Consider the following 19,126-nt stretch of genomic DNA (forward strand, 5'->3'; position numbering starts at 1 on the left):
AAGGAGGCAGAATGCCTCAAGCCCCTGTCTTCCCCCTCCGACTTCTGCTTTCTTACAGTAAGAGTCTCTCCTCACATTCATCTTCATGCCCCTAGTCCTGCTGGAGGGTTGGGAAAAGGGCTTCAGGAAGGGGAGGTGCTCAGGGGTAGCCAAAAGAGTTTCCGAACAGGAGCATCGATAGTTCGCCTCATCTCCTCAAGTCCTCGTCTGTGGCTGCGGGCAAATGAAAAGTGCCATCTATGGCATGATTGTGAGAGGAAATGCTTAAAGTGTGGATTTCACATGTCTTCCAAAAAAGCAGAATTTGTCTGTAGCAAGAAGTTCTTTAAAGATGTTTGGTAATCGTGTTAATGCTTTGGCCAGCCACTCTTTCAAATCAAGAACTTATTCAGGGCACAGAAATGCACCCCAGTCTTCCTGAGACTCCATTTCAATTTGAGGGAGGGTAGTTTAGGTGGCTCATCCTTTTATCTTGAGACTGTACTTCCCAGGGAAAATAAATAGTCAAGTATAAGTTTATTTACCCAACTGCAATGATAGCAGATGAATTAAAAAAACCACATTTCACTCTTTTAAGAGTGCTTCATAAATAAAGCAGGGACACAAGAAACAGATAAACAATAACAAATGAACCAAAATACAAACTCTGACCTTAACGTGACTCGGTTTAAGAACAGTTTGCCAACTTGACAGGCCAGGAAGAATCACTGAAAGTCTGAAGAAAGTTATTCAAGAGCTGTCTTGTGCTGGACATTGTGCCCCAGGGAGACGTTCCCAAGAAGAAGTCCTGTAAGGTGACCATGAGCTATCTTCCAGAATCAGCCCAGAGATAGGACTGACTATAAGCCACAATGAGGACTGAAGTTACGAACGGCCAGCACTAGGAAATGTTGTATGCAAACAAATGTTGACATCCATTGAAGACTGTTTCCAAATGATCCTGCCTTATCAGCCCACAGTCCAATAATAATAATAATAATAATGATGCCATTTATTAAGCACTTACTATGTGCAAAGCACTGTTCTAAGCACTGGGGAGGTTACAAGGTGATCAGGTTGTCCCACGGGGGGCTTACAGTCTTTATCCTCATTTTACAGATGAGGTCACTGAGGCACAGAGAAGTTAAGTGACTTGCCCAAAGTCACACAGCTGACAACTGGCAGAGCCGGGATTTGAACCCATGACCACTGGCTCCAAAGCCTGTGCTCTTCTCCTCGTGAACCACGCTGCTTCTCCAATGATGTACAGAAAGACAGAGAGATCAGAATCAAGGCCAGGACCTCTGGGAGACTGACAGAGTCAATCAATCAAATGTATTTATTGGGTAATTACTGTGTGCAGAGCACTGTAAGGGCTTGGAGGAATGTAGTATAATAGATTTGGTAGATACGGCCCCTGCCTGTGACGAGCTTAAAGTCTAGGGGGAGACTGATATTAATAGAAACAAATAAATTATGGATATGTACCTAAGTTCTGTGGGGCTGAGGGATGGGTGAATAAAAGGGGGCAAATCCAAGTGAAAGGGTGATGCAGAAGGGAGTGGGAGAAGAGGAAATGAGGACCTTTGTTGGGGAAGGCCTCCTGGAGGAGATGGGCCTTCAATAAGGCTTTGAAGGTGGGAAGAGTGATCCTCTGTTGGATATGAAGAAGGAGGGTGTTCCAGGCCAGGGGCAGGATGTAGGCAAGAGGGGCATCAAGCTGCAAAAAACTGAAGGTCTGTACAGTTGTAGTAGCTCTGCACACAGTAAGCGCTCGATAAATGCGATTGAATGAATAATCCTGGCTCTCCCACATCCTTGCCATGTGACCCTGGACAAGTCACTTAACTTCTCTGGGCTTCTGCTTTCTCATCTGTAAAATGGAGACTTAATACCTGCTCTCCCATCCACTGAGATGGAGAGCCCCGTGTGAGACAGAGACTGTGGCTGATCTAATTATCTTGTATGTACCCTAGTGCTTAAAACAGTTTATAGCACAAAGTAAGCACTTAACAAACACCATTACTATTACTAATAATAATGATGATGGCATTTATTAAGCACTTGCTATGTACAAAGCACTGTTTTAAGCACTTGGGAGGTTACAAGGAGATCAGGTTGTCCCACGGGGGGCTCACAGTCCTAATCCCCATTTTACAGATGAGGGAACTGAGTGACTTGCCCAAAGTCACACAGCTGATAATTGGCAGAGCCAGGATTCAAACCCATGACCCCTGACTCCAGAGCCCGTGCTCTTTCCACCGAGCCACGTTGCTTCTCTCTCTATTAGAAGAAAGCTTTAGACACAGCTCTGAAGCACAGTCACACACGATTTGATATTTTTTAATGGTATTTGTGAAGTGCTTACTATGAGCCAGACACTGTACTAAGCTCTGGGATAGGTAGAAGATAATCAGGATGGATGCAGTCCATGTTCCACGAGGGGCTCACAGTCTCAATCCCCTTTTAACAGAGGAGGTGCAAAGAAGTGAAATGACTTGTCCAAGGTCACACAGCAGACAAGCGGCTGAGCTGGGATTAGATCTCGGGTCTTCTGCCGCCCAGACCCGTGCTCTATCCACTAGGCTACGCTGATTTAGCAATGCATTGTTGAGAGAAGGCACAGAAACAATAAAACCGGGGTTGGAGCTCAATCAGTATAGGTCTTCTCAAAACTGAAGTAACAGGAGACGGTTTTGAAAACAAAAGCTGTGAGGTACAACTGGTTAGAACATCTGCATGACAAAGAGAATTCTCTACGCGTGCCTTTTGCAATGGATTGTTGCCAGCGATCTCCCCATCTGATAGAGGGTAGCTCTTATCTAGTCGATAGAAGGTCGGTTGTCAGAAGAAGTTGTCTTTGAACCCAGGGACTGGGCCTTTGAACTGTGAGAATTACAGCTGGTCTCATATTGGTCTCGTCTACAGCTCTTCTCTTCCTGAACTGTGGGCTCTGATACAAACTTTCCCAGCATGAGCTCATAACACCTGCCTCACCAGACTTGTTTCCACCATTACCCATCTCTTATTCATAAAGCATTAAATCACTTTCTGCTGCTTTACCTAGGTTATAGTTTTTCTGCCTCTGCATCCCCAAATGGCAGTTTCCAGCGGGAATCAGATCAACAAACTGCTGGCTATCTCTCTGATCTCTCTCTCTGATCTTTCTGATCTATCTCTCTGAGCCACCTCACAGGGTCACACTTGGAGAGTTTCCAGTCCTCTACCAGTCTCTATTATGGGAGGGAGAGTGAAGCGGAGGCCTACCCATTCCATTCCTAGCTCAGGTAGTGGCTAGCGAGTGGAAGGCAATCTGCTCCAAGTCAAAACTCACCCGTGCTGGGCAGCAGCTGCAGGGGAGAGAGTCCAGCGTGGAGACTCAAGTTTACTGTGCACTTATTTTTACCAAGAAAACTCTATGGATACACTACCAGAGCGATTGCAGATGGAGGTGGGGCGTCCTGGGAGAGATGTGTCCATGGCATGGCTATGGGTTGGAGACGCCTCAACAGCATAAGACAAGAATCTCGATGAGACAAGCTGACGCTACTCACAGAAACAAAGGAAATCTGGGATGCGCACATTGGTTCGGTTGAAGTGAAAGCCAGTGGTAACCTTGATCCCAGACAACGGACTGTTTTGAGCTCTGCAAATGATCCCGCATGCCATTTGTATTTTCTTTCAATGCCCTGTTTTGGAATGGATGTGGAAGTTATGAAATATCACCTTGGATTCTCCTAGTCTCAGTGCAAACCCTTGGGAAATCCAGCGGCAGTAGATTTCATAGGCGATGCCTAGAGCTTCACATTTTCAGTGAGGCTGGGATTGTGTATGTAAATATATATTTTTAATGGTATTCGTTAAGTCTTAGTATGTGCCAGGTGCGGTACTAAGTGCTGGAGTAGACCCAGTCCATGTCCCACGTGCAGCTCACAGTTTTAATCCCTATTCTACAGATGAGGTAAGTGAGGCACAGAAATGTGAAGTGATTCGCCCAAGGTCCAAGTGCTGGGGTAGATACAAGGTAATCAGGTTGTCCCGCGTGAGGCTCACAGTCTTAATTCCCATTTTCCAGATGAGGTCATTGAGGCACAGAGGAGTTAAGTGACTTGCCCAAAGTCACACAACTGATAAGTGGCGGAGCTGGGATTAGAACCCAGGTCCTCCCACTCCCAGGCTCTTTCCTTTAAGGCACACTGCTTCGTTCTGTGGGATGTGGACACTTCGGCTTCTGTCTGGGCCGGTCCTCAGTAACATCACAGCACGCCCACACTCCCAGAAATCAGTGCTCGAAAAAATGCTAACTAAACATTTTGGAATCTCAGAAGTTGGGGTTGGGTTTGAATCGGGGCAAAGGTTTGGATTACTTCTCCTTTCACTGGCACTGGTTTTTTCTTTCTAACTAATCGCATACTTGCCCACTCAATGCAGGCAGCCCACTGATGCAAACCAGCTGGGAAAGGCGAAGCAAAGGTTCAATAAACAGCACCAGGCTCTGCTTTCCTGTGAAACAGAGGGTTTGAGGGGATGGGTTTTGGGATGGCCAGTTCTGCCTCCTCTTTGGGCTTTCCTTGCTTTCATGGGGGTGCTCATTTTTTATTCCATCATTTGGGAACTTCTAGTTCTTTTGTATTGTCCTGTCCTTGCATTGTTTACTGTTTAAGGGGAAGCTTGAAAATGACAATAATAATAATTATGGTATTTGTTAAGCACGTACTAAGTCCTGGGATGGATACAAGCAAATCGGGCTGGACACGGTCCCTGTCCCACGTGGGGCTCACAGTCTCAATCCCTATTTTACAGATGAGAGAAGTGAGGCACAGGGAAGTGAAGTGACTTGCCCAAGGTCACAAAACAGAAGAGTTTGTGCATGGAAATATGTCCCCGGTAAGGCTGAGGTAAGATTGTCAAATATTTTCAGTTAAAGCAGTGTCTTAATTGTTTGCCCCAAAATGCATTTTAGCTTAGTAGGTGTAAACTTCAAGTACAATCAGTTAATTCACATGGCCTACTTCAATAGTTTCTAATATAATATCCCAGAAATGTACGGCAGACCCAGGATTAGAACCCAGGCCCTCTGACTCCAGGCCTGAGCTCTATCCATTAGGTCATATTGCTCAACACATTTTGTCCTCACATATCATATGTTATCATATCATATGTTGCCAATTTGTACTTCCCAAGCGCTTAGTACAGTGCTCTGCACATAGTAAGCGCTCAATAAATACGATTGATGATGATGATGATGGTATCAGTTCCGGACAGGCAGGCATCGTTACTCCCATTTTGCAGATGAGAAAACTGAGGAGGGGATACACGATAGATCTGTAACTTCAAACCAGTGACTCAATTTATCAATTGTATTTATTGAACGCTTATTGTGTGCAGAGCACTGTACTAAGCGCTTGGGAGAGTACACTATAATGACTTTGGTAGGCACGTTCCCTTGCCCATTAGTTAGAGAAGCAGCGTGGCTCAGTGGAAAGAGCCCAGGCTTTGGAGTCAGAGGTCATGGGTTCAAATCCCAGCTCTGCCGACTATCAGCTGTGTGACTTTGGGCAAGTCACTTCACTTCTCTGGGCCTCAGATACCTCATTTGGAAAATGGGGATTAAGACTGTGAGCCCCCTGTGGGATGACCTGATTGCCTTGTAACCTACCCAGCGCTTAGAGCAGTGCTTGGCACATAGTAAGGGCTTAATAAATGCCATCATCGTCATCATCATCATCATTAGCTTACAGCCTAAAGACTCGTACGGACTTCAGGAATTTGCCGAACAGGGGAATCTCGGTCCGTATAAATGGATCGGCTCTTTGGTACTGTGCTACTCCATTAGGCCCTGCTAAATATGACCTGGATCAAGAAAGAATCCAACCTTTTCAGGAGGTTTGGATTCGGGCTAGAGATCAGGACTGCTCACTGATTATTCGAACAGGGGAGCGGGATGGGAGTGGACCCACTGGAATCAGGGTTCCCACTGGGGAAATCCGAGCCACCTTTCGCAGATACCCAATTCAGGCTGGTTTTCTGGGACCAAGGAAAGTTGATTTCCTCAAAGATGGTGATAGTATTATGAGTGTGAGCGTTTCTGAGCCCCATGGTGGATTCTGACACTTTTTCTTCCTCCCTGCTGCAATTGTCCCTCTAGACTGTAAACTTTCTGTAGGCTGGGAATGTGACTATCAACTCTCTTAATGGTGTACTCTCCCAGGAGCTCAGTACAGTGCTCTACACACAGTAAAGGCTCAATAAGTACAATTGATCGATTGATTGATTGACTGGTTGGAAGTTTGTTAAACCAGCTGCAGGAAGATGCTTATTCCACATACGCATAATCCACGCAATATTATGCAAGATTGAGAAGCAGCTTGGCATAGCAGAAAGACCATGGGCCTGGGAGCCACAGGACCTGGGTTCCAATCCTCCACTCTGCTGTGTGAACTTGAGCAAGTCAATTAACTTCTCGAGGCCTCGATTTCCTCATCTGTAAAATGGAAATTAAATCCTACTCCCTTTTACTTAGACTGTGAGGCCCCTGGGAGATAGAGACTGGGTCCAACCTGAGAATCCTGAGTCTATCCTAAGCCCTTAGTACACTGTATACTGGACTTTATCTTTTTTTCAAATGGTGTTTACTAAGCTCTTACTCTGGGCCAAAGTCCAGTTTATGATTGGAGCCGTGAAACAGTGTACTTAGTACTCATAGACTAGCAAACTGACAACATCACGAGGCCAATTCATCTCATCTTCAGACCATCATTAGTTTGATCACAGCTTCAGATCAAACCCCGCCAATATTCTGAACTTCACCTTATATGCATCGAAATACACTCTGTTCCTCCCTAACGGGTGTTTTCATACTTTCAGGGAATGAGGGAGAGTCATCCGCCCTGAGCCTGTTTGGCTACAGCGTGAAACGAAGTTAGAAGAAATGATTTTGTGCGTGCACATTTGCTCCGTGACTTTGTACATGTGGAGTTCCACAATTTAAGTGCTCCTTAAAGCGGCGTTTTTGGAAAAACACAAGCCCATTTGCCGGAGAACTGGGCATGTCACAATGGCGGGTGTGTCCATCCAACTTGTCCAAACCGGACGGTGAGCGTCTCGAGGCCAGAGGCCCAGGTGGCCCCGTACAGCCCATAGACCGGACCCTTCTGTAAAGTCTGAGACCGGGCCAAGCGTTCTAGGAGCGCTCCATAAATATTCACTGAATCGGAGCAAATATTCCAACGCTGGCCAAACCCAAAGCTGCGAACACGTGGGAACGCTGTTAGGCACAGACGCAAGAGAGTCAAAGCCGCACACAAATTTGTCAGAGACCGCAGGCGGAGAAAAGTGAGACTTTGTTCTCTCCTCTCTCCCCACTGACGCCTGATTACCAGTCCAAACTCACCACCCTCTGCCCATCCCACCCCCGGCCACAAGGAAGCCTGTAGAAACCAGTCACCCCTCAACCTAGTGCTGCTCCTCTTTCCCTAATGCTGGAGCTAAATATCCTTTTTCCTTCACAAGGGGAGCAAAGAAAAATCTGCCAGGGTAGCCTGGCAAAAGACCTCATTTACAGAAACCACATAGGCGGTTCAGAAAAGCGGTTGCGTCGTCGAGCTGTGCCAAATTCAGGCCGCACTCTGCACTTTGTGTGTCTTTGAGGGCATTGTTGAAACATCCTCTCCCTCTAGATTGTAACATCCTTGGTGGCAGGATTTACGTTTACTCAATCTATTGTATTGTCCCAAGCTCTTAGGACAGTGCTCAGCACATAGTAGGTGATCCATAAATGCCATTGATTGAACAATTTGAACGAATGGGCAGCAGTTCAGAGCTGAGTTCAGAAGAAGCAGTGTGGCCAAGTGGAAATAGCGTGGGCCTGGAAGTAAGAGAACCTGGGTTCTAATCCCAGCTCCACCACCTGTCTCCCGTGTGGCCTGGGGTGACTCAATCTCTGGGCCTCAGTTATCTCCTCTGTAAAACGGGGATTAAGACTGTGAGCCCCACATGGGACTTAGACTACGCGTTTTGTATCTTTTATCTAGCCCCAGCACCTAATATAGTGCCTGGCATATAATAAGCACTTAACAAATACCATTTAAAGAAGAGATATTTTTTGGTAGGAAGGACTCCCCAGTTGGGATAATAAATACAGAATTGAACTAATTGAGGTTTAAGAAGAAACAAAACAGTTGAGAAACTGGAGGATATAATAATAATAATAATAAAAGTGGGTAGGGATGAATCAATCAATTAATGGTGTTTATTAACTACCTGCAGAGCTCTGTACTAAGTGGTTGGGAGTGTACATAATAACAGAGTCACTGGAGTCCTGAAAACACTGGGGAGAAACTCAGCCCCTTCATTAGAACTCCGGGACACAAGGGGAGAACTCTGGCCCCTTCTATGTCATCTATGATAATGATAATAATGATAATTATGGTATTTAAGCCCTTACAATGTGCCAGACACTGTACTAAGCACTGGGGTGGATACAAGCAAACAGAGTTGGACACAGTCCCTGTCCCTCACAGGGCTCATAGTCTTCATCCTCATTTTACAGATGAGGTAACTGAGGCATAGAGAACTGAAGTGACTTGCCCAAGCAGACAAGTGGCGGAGCCAGAATTAGAACCCATGACCTTCTGACTCCCAAACCTGTACTCTTTCCACTACTTCACGCTGCTCCTCTATATATTTGTGAAGCAGCATAGCTCAGTGGAAAGAGCCTGGGCTTTGGAATCAAAGGTCATGGGTTCAAATCCTGACTCCACCACTTGTCAGCTGTGTGACTTTGGGCAAGTCACTTAACTTCTCTGTGCCTCAGTGGCCTCATCTGTAAAATGGGGATTAAGACTGTGAGCCCCACGTGGGACAACCTGATCGCCTTGTAAACTTCCCAGTGATTAGAACAGTGCTTTGCACATAGTAAGTGCTTAATAAATGCCATTATTATTATTATTGTTATTATTATATTTGGATCTGTGACCTTTGGGCATTTGATATTTGCCCACCCTCAACCCCACAGCACTTATGTCTTCAAATGTCTTCGAGTCGTTTCTGACCCATAGCGACTCCATGGACCCACCCTCTTCATAGCGTCCCATCTTCTGTCAAAAAGTCATTCTTTTATGTGTAACCATAGAGTTTTCTTGGTAATAGGATTTATGTTCACACTTTTGTATTATATATTGTAAATTATTTATTCACATTAATGTCTGTCTCCCCCTCTGGGCTTTAAGCTCAGAATGATGTCGTACTCTTGTAAGCACTTAGTACAGTGTTCTGCATACAGTAAGCACTCAATAAATACCATTGACTGTGGGCTGGGACCCAGCCCAGCCCCTTCACCAGAGCTCTGGGAGATCTCTGGCCCCTTCACTGGAGACCTGGGAGGTCTCTGACCCCGTCATCAGAGCCCTAGAACTTGTGGGACAGAGCTTTGGCCCCTTTACTGGAGCCCCAGTACCAGTGGAAAGAGCTCTGGCCCTGTCACTGGAGTCCCAGGACCTGTGGGGAGACCCCAAGCCATTCACCGGAGCCCCAGGGCCTGTAGGAAGAGTCCTGACCTCTTCACCAGAGCCCCAAGGCCTGTGGGGAGAGTTCTGGCCCCTTCATTAATCAATCAATCAATCAATCAATTGTATTTATTGAGCGCTTACTATGTGCAGAGCACTGTACTAAGCGCTTGGGAAGTACAAACTGGCAACACATAGAGACAGTCCCTACCCAACAGTGGGCTCACAGTCTAAAAGGGGGAGACAGAGAACAGAACCAAACATACCAACAAAATAAAATAAATAAGATAGAAATGTACAGGTGAAATAAATAAATAAATAAATAAATAAATAAATAAATAAATGGAGTAATAAATATGTACAACCATATATACATATATACAGGTGCTGTGGGGAAGGGAAGGAGGTGAGATGGGGGGATGGAGAGGGGGACGAGGGGGAGAGGAAGGAAGGGGCTCAGTCTGGGAAGGCCTCCTGGAGGAGGTGAGCTCTCAGCAGGGCCTTGAAGGGAGGAAGAGAGCTAGCTTGGGAGCCCCAGGGCCTTTGGGGTATGACTGAGGCCCTTCATTGACCTGTGGGCAGAGCTCTAGGACCTTCCCCTGAGCTCTAGTACCCGTGGGGAGAGGCCTTGCCCCTTGATGATGTTGATGGCATTCGTTAAGTGCTTACTACGTGCCAAGCACTGTTCTAAGCAGTGGGGGGATGCAAGGTGATCAGGTTGTCCCATGTGGGGCTCACAGTCTTAATCCCACTTTGCAGATGAGGGAACTGAGGCCCAGAGAAGTGAAGTGGCTTGCCCAAGGTCAAACAGCTGACAAGTGGCGGAGCGGGGATTCAAACCCATGACCTCTGACTCCAAAGCCTTATTTGCCCCTTCACCAGAGCCCCAGGACCTGTGGGGTGAGCCCTGGCCCCTTCACTGGAGCCCCAGGACCTGTGGGCAAGTAATTTGAGGATAGATGAATACTTTCTTTGTATTTCCTTTTTTTAAAAAAATTTTCAAACCATGTAAATGAACTTCACCTGCGATTCACAAAAGACTAATTTTAGTCTGTCCTCTGACCTCATAAAGGGCTTCCTATGGCTATGTAATACAGGAAAAGAGATAACTGAGGGAAACGGGGGAAGCAAAAAGAATTGGCAAGGGAAAAAGATGTGTTTTTAATTGAGAGTTGGAATGCCTCATACAGGACTCATAAATAGGGCTAACCGTGCTGGAGGCCGAGGAGTAGAAATGGAAGCTGAGAAAATAACTCATGCCGACATACTTCTCCATGGCATCATTATTTATGAACACTTATGAAATACCACAATTATTACTTTTGAGTATCCACTAGCTTCATGGTATTTATAATATTCTCCTGTTTGCAGTCAACAAAAATTATTCATCCTGCCTCTTTCATATTCTCACTGGGTCTTCAAGTCTAGCAGACGGTAATTGATTCATTAATTCAAACGTATTTATTGAGCACTTACTGCATGCAGAGCACTGTACTAAGCGCTTAGGGAGTACAAGTTAATGATTTCAAAGTTCATTAACATTCTTATCCCTCCTGCTTGACCCCTAATTATCAGTATCCTTATACAGTCTGTCTAGAAGAGAAGGCAGATTGAAGAGTAGGAATTAGGCTTGGAAAGTTCCTTGGGTAAATTCCTACATTACCAAGATAAGCCATTATTTATTCCTACAGCACCTTTCTCAGGTCAGTGAAGTTGTTGCATTTTGAAGGCAAATTTCTCCCTCCTACGGGCAAACCAAACTGAATGCGAATAGTGGGTGTCCGGCCTACATTTAATTTCATTATCCACTAACTTTGCCAGTTCCTCTGTCTTCTGGAGGAAATCCAGGGTCATGCTTATCTTGTTTGTTCTTTTCTGATGATCTTTCATGATTGGTCCAAGTTTAATGAAATCATAATGCTAAAATAGAAATCCCTTTGCCTTTCAAGTGCAGCTTTGGGGCTGGGCTCCTTTTTCAAGAAGGGTCTATCCTTGGGTATGCCGGGGAGTGTGGGGAATATGGAAGGGGAGTGGAAAGATCGGGGGGCAGGGGTGAGAGAGAGGGGAAGAGAGTATGGGGACAAGTGTCTGCATGTCTCCTGTGTGACTTCGGGGAAGTCATTTTACTTCTCTGGGCCTCAGTTATCTCATCTGTAAAATGGGGATTAAGAGTGTGAGCCCTATGTGGGACAGGGACTGTGTCCAACCTGACATAATAATAATAACAATTATGGTATTTTTTAAGGGCTTACTATTTGCCAAGCACTGTTCTGAGCACTGGGGTAGATTCAAGGTAATCAGATTGTCCCACATGGGGCTCACAGTCTTAATCCCCATTTTACAGATGAGGTAACTGAAGAACAGAGAAGTTAAGTGACTTGCCCAAGGTCACACAGCACACAAGTGGCGGATCTGAGATTAGAATTCGTGTCCTCTGACTCCCAAACCTGTGCTCCTAGAGAAGCAGTGTGGCTCAGTGGAAAGAGCATGGGCTTTGGAGTCAGAGGTCATGGGTTCAAATCCTGGCTCCGCCAATTGTCAGCTGTGTGACTTTAGGCAAGTCACTTCACTTCTCTGTGCCTCAGTTACCTCATCTGTAAAATGGGGATTAAGACTGTGAGCCCCCCGTGGGACAACCTGATCACCTTGTAACCTCCCCAGCACTTAGAACAGTGCTTTGCACATAGAAAGCACATAATAAATTCCCTGGCCTGGAATGCCCTCCCTCCGCACACCTGCCAAGCTAGCTCTCTTCCTCCCTTCAAGGCCCTACTGAGAGCTCACCTCCTCCAGGAGGCCTCCCCAGACTGAGCCCCCTCCTTCCTCTCCCCCTCATCCCCCTCTCCATCCCCCCCATCTTACCTCCTTCCCTTCCCCACAGCACCTGTATATATGTATATATGTTTGTACATATTTATTACTCTATTTATTTTACTTGTACATATCTATTCTATTTATTTTATTTTGTTAATACGTTTGGTTTTGTTCTCTGTCTCCCCCTTCTAGACTGTGAGCCCACAGTTGGGTAGGAACTGTCTCTATATGTTGCCAACTTGTACTTCCCAAGCGCTTAGTACAGTGCTCTGCACACAGTAAGCGCTCAATAAATATGATTGATTAATAAATGCCATCATTATTATTATTAGTAGGCCACACTGACTAACTCGTATCTACCCCAGTGCTTAGCACAGTACTTGGCACGGTACTTGGCACATAGTAAGCACTTAACAAGTACCATAATTATTAGTATTATTAAAACAAGAAATATGGGGGTGAGGGAGTCATAAGGCACTCAGGAGCCTGGCTCTTTTTACCTTTGACTTCAGTGACTCCCCCTTGACCAATTTAGTGACTGCTCTTTGCTCTGTGAGTTTGACTGGCATAGTTGTTTCTAAAGGTGGCAGTGGGAGAGAGGACCTTTTTCATCTGTAGTGTTGGAAAGGATCCCTGTCCTTCGATAGGACAAATCAAAGCCTCTCTCCTCTTACGGCTAAACCACCCTGATTCTTTCATCTTACCTCAAAGACCTATTCCCATCCCTTTCATCATTTTTATGCTCTTCCCTGGCCCCTGTCCAGTCTCCACAACGTTTTTTCAAATATAGGGAACAAAACTGGATCTGCTACTTTGGATATTGATCTAAACGAGCGTTGAACAGTGTAGCAGAAGAATTCTCCCTCGCACCTTGTATTCCTTGTATCTTTTTAAATTAATGTAGATTCAGCTGGTGATAGAATCCTTTAAGCTTTTCTAGAGCTTCCTCCCCTCTCAGGGTCACACCTGGAGAATTTCCAGTACTTTACCAGTCTTGGCTATGGGAGGGAGAGCCAAGCAGAGGCCTACTCATTCCATTCCTAGCTTGGGCAGTGGCTAGCGACTGGCAGGCAATCTGCTACAAGTCAAAACTCACCTGAGTTGGGTAGCGGCAGTATGGGAGAGAATCAAGGGTGGAGACTCAAGTTTACTGTGTGGAAGGAGACAATGGTAAACCCCTTCTGTATTTTTACCTAGAAAACTCTATGGATCCACTACCAGAACGATTCCTCCCCAGCCCTAAATCCTTCCCCTCCCCACAGCACCTGTATATATGTCGGTACAGATTTATTACTCTATTTTACTTGTACATACTTATTATTCTTATTTTGTTAACGATGTGCTTCTAGCTTTACTTCTATTTATTCTGATGACTTGACAACTGTCCACATGTTTTCTTTTGTTGTCTGTCTCCCCCTTCTAGACTGTGAACCCATTGTTGGGTAGGGACCGTCTTCTATATGTTGCCAACTTGTACTTCCCAAGTGCTTAGTACAGTGCTCTGCACACAGTAAGCACTCAATAAATACGATTGAATGAATGAAGGAAGGAGATACATCTTCAGGAGAGTTTTGAAGATGGAGTAGTGCTCTGATGGTTAAGAAGGGGCAGGAAGTTCCAAACAGGAAGAGGAAGGACAAGGGCAAGAAGTCCAATGGGAAGGGAGATAACTGGGCACACTGAGTGGTAGGTAGGCATTAGAGTAGTGAAATGCGTGGACTGGGTTGGAGTATTCTTTCATTCAATCGTATTTATTGAGAACTTACTGTGTGCAGAGCACTGTACTAAGAACTTGGGAAGTACAGGTTGGCAACATATAGAGACGGTCCCTACCCAACAATGGGCTCACAGTCTAGAAGGGGGAGACAGACAACAAAACAAAACATGTGGACAGGTGTCAAGTCATCAGAATAAATAGAAGTAAAGCTAGATGCACATCATTAACAAAATAAACAGAATAGTAAATATGTACAAGTAAAACAGAGTAATGAATCTGTACAAACATATATACAGGTGCTGTGGGGAGGGGAAGGAGGTAGGGCGGGGGGATGGGGAGGGGGAGAGGAAGGAGGGGGCTAAGTCTGGGAAGGCCTCCTGGAGGAGGTGAGCTCTCAGTAGGGCTTTGAAGGGAGGAAGAGAGCTAGCTTGGTAGAGAGGAGCGAGGATAAGTAGGGGAAGAGAGCTGATTGAGTTGCCTAAAGCTGAGGGGCCAAGCTTCTGTTTGCCCCCTTGCAGCCACATTACAGTTTTCAATGTGACCTAGTGGAAAGAGCACGGGCCTAGGAGCCAGGAGACCTAAATTCGAATCCCAGCTCTGCTTGGGGTGGATACAGGCAAATTAGGTTGGACACAATCCTTGTCCCACTTGGGGCTCACAATTTCAAACCCCATTTTACACATGAGGTAACCGAGGCTTGAAGCGACTTGCCCAAGGCCACACAACTGACAAGTGGCAGAGGCTGGATTAGAACCCATGACCTTCTGAATCCCAGGTCTGTGTTCTACCCACTAAGCTTCTAATTAGGAATTTTTGGAGTGTTTGTTTTTACTGCTATCTTACTGCTATTGTTGCTTTATTCCCATAATGTCCTACAGAATCTTCATTTCTTCACTTTATTTTATTTATTCACCTAGGGCTTCTTGCTTTTATTTTTCAAATGGGTGTCCGGAGGAGTAAGTGTAATGTTTTTCATCCTGTCAAATATTTACTCATGGCTTACTTAACACCCATCTCTAAAGAGCCTGAAATTTTGCAGAGTATATCTCAAGCTTTGTACCATACTTAAAGACAAGTGGGAGGGAAGATAAGGGAGACACAGAGGATGGTGGAGAGCAGGAAGGGAGGAAATAGAGACACAAGAATAAAAAATGGACCCATCATTCTCTCACTGTACATTCCCTTATTTTTTATGTAAGAGTACTAAAACACGGAGAGATGAAGCTTTTCCCCTAGTCTTTTCCCTTCCATCACTGCCAACTTCAACTTCTGACTGACTCTTTTCTTTCTGCCCTCAATTTGCCCACTTTTCCACTATGCTTAAAAACCCTCTATCTATCCCACAACCTCCTCTGGTTATCGCCCCATCTCCTGCATCCATGCCAATCCAAACTCCTAGAGCAGGTTGTTTATAGCAGCTGCCTTCATTTTGGTCTCGTCAGACTTCACTCCCCTTCAATCCACTGCCACAGCACTCTCCAAGGTTACTTACCAGTGTCCTCCTGATAACCACATCCAATAGGTTCTTCTCTATCTGAAACGCTCTAAGCATGTCACCCCCCTCCTCAAAAATCTCCAGTGATTGCCTATCAACCTTTGCATGAAGCAAAAACTCCTCACCCTCGGCTTCAAAGCTCTCTATCCCCTTGCCCCCTCCTACCTCACCTCCCTTCTTTCCTTCTCCAGCTCAGCCTGCACTTCTCACTCCTCTGGTGCTAACCTTCTCACTGGGTCTCGTTCTTGCCTGTCCTGCCGTCGACCCCCGGCCCACATCCTACCTCTGGCCTGGAACGCCCTACCTCCTCACATTCACCAAACTAGCTCTCTTCCCCCCCGTTCAAAGCCCTACTGACAGCTCACCTCCTCCAGGAGGCCTTCCCAGACTGAGACCCCCCCTTTTCCTCTGCTCCTCCTCCCCTCCCTATTGTTCCTACTCCCTCCCTCTGCTCTTCCCCCTTCCCCACCCCACAGCACTGGTGTATATTTGTACATATTTATTATTCTATTCATTTTATTAATGATGTGTATATATCTATAATTCTATTTGTTTGATGCTATTGATGCCTGTCTACTTGCTTTGTTTTGTTGTCTGTCTCCCCCTTTCTAGACTGTGAGCCCGGTGTTGGGTAGAGATTGTCTCTATCTGTTGTCGGATTGTACTTTCCAAGTGCTTAGCAAGCACATAGCAAGCACTCAATAAATATGATTGATTGAATAAATGAATAAATACTCCTCCTTGACCTGTCAGCTACCTCTGACACTGGCCACTCCCTCCTCCTTGAAACATTTGTAGGCCTCAGTTTTGCTAACCCAGTCTACCTTTTTAAAGGTATTTGTTAAGCGTTTACTATATTCCAGGCACAGTACTAAGTGCTGGGATAGATACAAGCTAATCACCATGGCGTAGTGGAGAGGGCACAGGCCTGGGAATCAGAAGGTCATGGGTTCTAATCCTGGCTCCACCCCTTGTCTGCTGGGTGACCCTGGACAAGTCACTTCACTACCCTGGGCCTCCATTACCTCATCTGTAAAATGGGGATTGACATTGTGAGCCCCACGTGGGACAGGGACTGTGTCCAACCCTATTTGCTTGTATCCAACCCAGCACTTAGTACAGTGCCTGGCACATAGTAAGCGCTTAACAAATACCACAATTATTATTATCATTATTATTATTAATCAAGTTGGTCACAGTCCCTGTCCCACATGGGCCTCTCAGTCTTAATCCTCATTTTACAGATGAGGTAACCGAGTCACAGAGAAGTAAAGTGACTTACCCAGGAGACAAGGGGCAGAGCCGGAATTGGAACCCAGGTCCTTCTGACTCCCAAGCCTGTGCTCTCTCCACTCGGCCACAACTGTGGGGTGCTTCAATCTCAAATACCCATGAAACATTTCTGCTGCTTCTTTTACCTGCCTGGAGGCAAATTTCAGTTTCAGAAGCGGGGAGAATCAAAAAGAAAGCAATTAGTGTAGCAGAATTGTAAAACAACCCGTAGCCAGGACCTGGAGTTTTACAGAATGTTTACCTCTCTTTCTGTGTAGAGAAAAATTACAGTTGGATCAATTTAAAGTCTCCAACTCATATCCACTTGTTTCTAGAAGAAAGTTTTAGTACAATATATAAATTAGTATAGCCCGAGACTGGTATATAATGTTCAGCCCTATTTATTTACTTTAAACATCATTACTTTCATCTTTCCAAAGGACATCATAAAGCACTTTCAGAAATTATTATTGGCACCAAGTTTCCTGTCTGATTCTACCTTGGCAGATAACACGGCAATAACACACCCCGCCTATTCCCTCCCTTCCTCCTTCCCCATACTGGGCAATCTTAAATCACTAAAGCCACAAGAAATAATCCCAATTACTTAGGTAAGACGGTACTTTCCAGTTCAGTTTACCTCAGGCAAATGCAACAGGCCCTCTTGAAACAGTGACAAGAACAGTTCTAGGAGCTTAAGAGCAGCAGACACCAATTACAAGCTGAGAATTAAATGTGGTAATTAACAAGGTGAATACTTTAATCTAAAACAAGTCAAAAATGTGGCTGGATAAAGAAAAAAGGTAAAGTGAAACTCCATAATTATAAGAAATTAGTGCATAGTGTGAATGGTTATCTTTGGGTTGCTATGCTATGATTAACTTTTAGATGCAGTCTTTGAATTAGAATCCCACTCTTACAAATACACATGACAATTTTCCTCATAAGTCTCCCAGACAAATGTGTACACATTATAGTTTCACATGTCTCGCCACACATACGCACATACATCAATCACACATACCCTTCTCATACACATTTCCTGGCACACAGCAACCCATACGGTTTTCGCTATACACACACGTATGCAAATAGTTCTAAAAACCCCAATTAAATATGCCTGTTCTCATCTAAGGATTCCTGACCCAGACTTGTATTTGTGGATTTTATTGAGTTCTCCTTTGGCTCGAAGACAGCCCTGTATATGAGCTTATATCTAAATATTTTTGACATTTTGTTGATAAAAGTATTGAAAATGCATAAACTGTATATCTTTATTCTTCCCTTGAAAGTATTTGTATTTCAACCCATTTATTCTGGGAGAAAGCAGCAGTATTAGTCCCGGCTGCCTGTTTGGTCTTTTTTTTTTTTTGCCTTGTTTGACAGACTTCCACAAAAGGAAGAGAGGAGGAGGAGGAACCCCGAGAACATTCACCTCTGCCCTTCCTAACAACGGAAGTGGTGAAATTCAATTTAAAAAAAAGAAAGAAAGACACAGCAGTGTCCCTCATCCATTTAAGAGGGCTAAAGTCAGAGTCGGCCATGAAGGATGACGGATGGAGAAGGGACTGCACTAAGTGCTGCTTTGCAAGCCTAAAATGCGCGCTTAATTGATATGACTGAATGAACAGACAGCGTGGCCCTTCTTTTTGTTACCACTGCCTGCTGGAATCCTGGTTTTATTAGTAGCATTATTATGGTATTTATTAAATGCTTACTATGTGCCAGGCACTGCTCTAAGCCCTGGGGTAGGTACAATAGTAATAATAATATTGATGGTATCTGTTAAGCACTTACTATGTGCCAGGCACTGTTCTAAGCGCTGGAGTAGGTACAAGGGGATCAGGTGGTCCCACGTGGGGCTCACAGTCTTAACCCCATTTTACAGATGAGGTAACTGAGGCACAGAGAAGTCAAGTGACTTGCCCAAAGTCACACAGCTGATGAGTGGCGGAGCCGGGATTAGAACCCACAACCTCTGACTCCCAAGCCTGTGCTCTTTCCACTAACTGAAGGGGTCGGAAGCTGGAGACAGGGAGACTAGCAAGGAGACTGATAAGTTGTCTAACAGTGCTATGATGAGAGCTTGAATAATAATAATAATAGTAATAATAATTGTGGTATTTGTTAAGCACTTACTATGTGCCAGGCACTGTCCTAAACACTGGGGTGGATACAAGTAAATAGGGTTGGACACGTTTTCTGTCCCACATGGGGCTCACAGTCTCAATCCCCATTTTACAGATGGGGTAACTTGAGGTCCAGAGAATTAAGTGACTTCCCCAAAGTCAAACAACAGACAAATGGTGGAGCCAGGATTAGAACCCATGACCTTCTGACTTC

The 19,126-nt window shown here is 45.1% G+C and overlaps 1 non-coding gene across 1 annotated transcript; it reads left to right on the top strand.

Moving 5' to 3' along the window:
* The first annotated feature begins 13,247 nt into the window (after positions 1–13,247).
* LOC119935883 lies at positions 13,248–13,385 on the top strand. The gene has a single exon (XR_005453482.1). It is a non-coding gene; the product is annotated as a small nucleolar RNA SNORA7 (small nucleolar RNA).
* The last annotated feature ends 5,741 nt before the right edge of the window (positions 13,386–19,126 follow it).

This window comes from Tachyglossus aculeatus, chromosome 12 (assembly GCF_015852505.1).
Source record: "Tachyglossus aculeatus isolate mTacAcu1 chromosome 12, mTacAcu1.pri, whole genome shotgun sequence".
Lineage (NCBI taxonomy): Eukaryota > Metazoa > Chordata > Mammalia > Monotremata > Tachyglossidae > Tachyglossus > Tachyglossus aculeatus.